The sequence below is a fragment of the Rhagoletis pomonella genome, unplaced genomic scaffold (assembly GCF_013731165.1).
Source record: "Rhagoletis pomonella isolate Grant_MI unplaced genomic scaffold, Rhpom_1.0 Rhpom_scaffold_00003, whole genome shotgun sequence".
Lineage (NCBI taxonomy): Eukaryota > Metazoa > Arthropoda > Insecta > Diptera > Tephritidae > Rhagoletis > Rhagoletis pomonella.
The window spans coordinates 34,998,896-35,002,137 of NW_023458557.1; the positions used below are offsets into that span (position 1 = coordinate 34,998,896).

The 3,242-nt window shown below is 53.0% G+C and overlaps 1 protein-coding gene across 2 annotated transcripts in view; it reads right to left on the reverse strand.

Moving 5' to 3' along the window:
- The window catches only part of LOC118735166 (F-box/WD repeat-containing protein 5), a 135,847-nt gene that overhangs the window by 130,651 nt on the left and 1,954 nt on the right, over window positions 1-3,242 (reverse strand). The window lies entirely within an intron of this gene.

A 3,242-nucleotide genomic window follows, 5' to 3' on the forward strand; every position in this document is an offset into this window, starting at 1 on the left:
CTCACACAGTCACCACAACACAACAACATAATAACACCACAGACCATACCACAGCCACGACAGACCACATAACACACACAACCGCACCACCACCCACACGCCGCCGCCAACAACTCCTGGTTCCCCCTACAATCTGCACGGTATGTCAGACCAGGATATTCCGTAATGTGACATCAGTCAAGTGCAACACCTGCCTTGGCTGGTGCCACTTTAGGGCATGCTCAGGTCTGCGTACCACGCGAGATTGGACTGGGAACTTCGAGGGCCCGTGTTGCGCTGCTCGGTCGCAGACCCCCATTGCGACGCCCCCCCGCCACCACCACAGGCCGGCAATCATCACAGCAGCGCACACAGCCAACGGCGGCAAGAACACACACATCACTTACACCCCACATCACGACACGTCTCCCGAACCACATGAAGCTCCTTCAATTTAACTGCAACGGGCTACAGAGCAAGATTGAGGAGATAACCGTCTTCATGTGTCGGCATGGTATATTGATAGCTGCGGTCCAAGAGACGAAGTTGCACAGCAATTCAACTTTGTTGAATTGCGCCGGGTACAACGTGCACCGTCGAGATCGCGAGCGAGATAATGGTGATGGCTTAGCGTTCATCACGCACCACACCGTGCAGTTTCGTCTAATCGAAGCAGACATCGACCGCAGGGATACCACCCTAGAATGTCAGGGCATCGCTATCCGGTCAGGCGATGTCGAGCTCGAAATATTTAACATACCCCCTGTCACCTGCTGCCCGGCAGGGTATCACCCTGATATAGGTGCGCTCCTCAGAGGTGAAAACCGTATGGTAGTAGGTGACTTTAATGCGCACCACGATCTTTGGCACTCAAGCCTGTCAAACGATCGTAGGGGAACAGACTTGGCTGAGCAGATAGACGATTCGACATTCTGCACAATGAACGACGACGCACCCACCAGGATTATGGGTAACTGCAGTAGCTCGCCAGACATCACAATAGTCAGCGCTGGCCTGATAAACAGCATAACATGGCGACCTATGCTGACTCTAGCATCAGACCACCTACCCATAGTCATCTCGATAGATAAACCAACCGACTTTGCCTCCGCCAAACACCGGACCTATATCAACTTTTCTAAAGCTGATTGGAAAGGTTACGCAGAGTTTACCGAAAACACCTTCACAGCGCTCCCCACACCAACCGACGTCCATCTCGGTGAACGTAAGTTCCGCTGGGCTGTCACTGCTGCTGCAGCTCGCTTCATACCGGCACGATGTATATCGGACCCATGTCCAAACTTCGCTGCCGAAGCGGCTGTTCTAGGTGATGAGCGTGATAGCCTTCGTCAGGCCGATCCCGGAGATCCCCGTATCAGGGATCTCAACGCGGAGATTCGGCAACTAGTAAACGTACATAAGCGGAAGAAGTGGGAGGAGCATCTGAAGACCTGTAATTTCACCTCTGGTGTGAGCAAGCTTTGGTCAACCGTGAGGTCACTGTCTAATCCGACGAAGCACGACGACAGAGTCGAAATTTCCTTCGGCGACCATGCCTCGTCGGACCCGGAGCGATGCGCGAGCTATTTTAGCCGGCAGCTCATACTGCATCCTCCGGTGGACAAAGCCAAGCGTCGAGTGACCAGAAGGCTGCACAAACTGCCAACAACCTGTGCCCCCCTTGCTTTCACTTGCGGTGAAGTTCAGGTGGCCATCGGGAAGGCGAAAGCCTCCAAAGCCATGGGTCCCGACGGAATATGCATGCTGATGCTGAAAAATTTGGGTCCTGCGGGGGTAGCGTACCTAACGGAGGTCCTCAACTTGTCAATGGCCACTCTCATCATCCCAGACATCTGGAAGGTGGGGAGAGTGGTCCCACTGCTCAAACCGGGGAAACCTGCCAACAAAGGAGATTCTTATCGTCCGATAACACTCCTTTCCCCGGTAGCGAAGACACTCGAGGCCTTGCTACTCCCGTACTTCACAAACCACCTGACCCCAGCGAAGCATCAGCATGGTTTCCGTAAAGTGAGCAGTACAACAACAGCACTTAACGCCATAAACACTCAGATAACTCGTGGCCTTAACCGAAACCGTCCCTGTGAGAGAACGATTCTAGTAGCGTTGGACTTGTCAAAGGCGTTTGACACCATCTGCCATTCCACGCTACTAGAAGATATAGAGGCCTCCTCTCTCCCACAGAGGCTTAAACAGTGGTCGGAAAATTATCTGAGTGGTCGACATTCGTCGGTAATGTTTAGAGACAAAACGAGTAAACAGCGAAAAATAAAACAGGGGGTTCCTCAGGGTGGTGTCAGGGTGGGTTCCCCGCTACTGTTTAACTTTTACATTTCAAAACTCCCTCAACAACCAGAGGGAGTCTCGATTGTCTCTTATGCCGACGATTGCTCGATCATGGCGACTGGGAATGGAATTGATGACCTGTGTTCGAAAGTAAACGGGTATCTCTCCGAACTTTCTCGCTTCGTCGCTGCAAAGTGTCTAGCCCTCTCCCCTACGAAATCCTCCGCGACCCTGTTCACAACCTGGACGAAGGAGGTCAGGCTACCGCTGGGGATTCACGTCGATGACACACCAATTCCGATGGTGAATAACCCCAAAATACTCGGAGTAACATTCGACAGCCTGCTCTCCTTCTCTGCGCACTCAACCGCTATTGTCAATAAAGTACAGAGCCGCAACAAGGTCCTCAAGTCGCTAGCCGGCAGTACTTGGGGCAAAGACAAAGAAACGTTGCTGGCAACATACAAGGCAATAGGCCGGCCGGTTTTGAACTACGCAGCGCCAGTGTGGTCGCCAAGGACTAGTAGGACGCAGTGGACGAAGCTACAGACTGTACAGAACACCGCACTCAGGACAGCGACAGGATGCCTCCTGATGTCGCCTGAACACCACATACACGGCGAGGCGCAAATGCTCCCTGTAAAGGAGCACAATATAATGCTCTGCAAGCAGTTCCTGATTGGGAGCCACAGAAGTGGCCACCCAAGCAGACAGCTGCTTTCTGAGGAGCCCTCGCCTAGGCACGTCAGGAGGCATCTATATGAACTGACGGACGAAGTCCAGAGGTTCATTAAGCAACCTCTGGACCCAACAGCTTACCGACAGGCCCTGAACGGCATTCACAGGGACTCAGTCTCGAGTTATGTAGACTCTAGACCTGTGAATGCCGTTCTAGGCATACCACCCCCGGACATAGACGAGACGGAGCTTCATCTGCCTCGGGAGACACGCACAACACT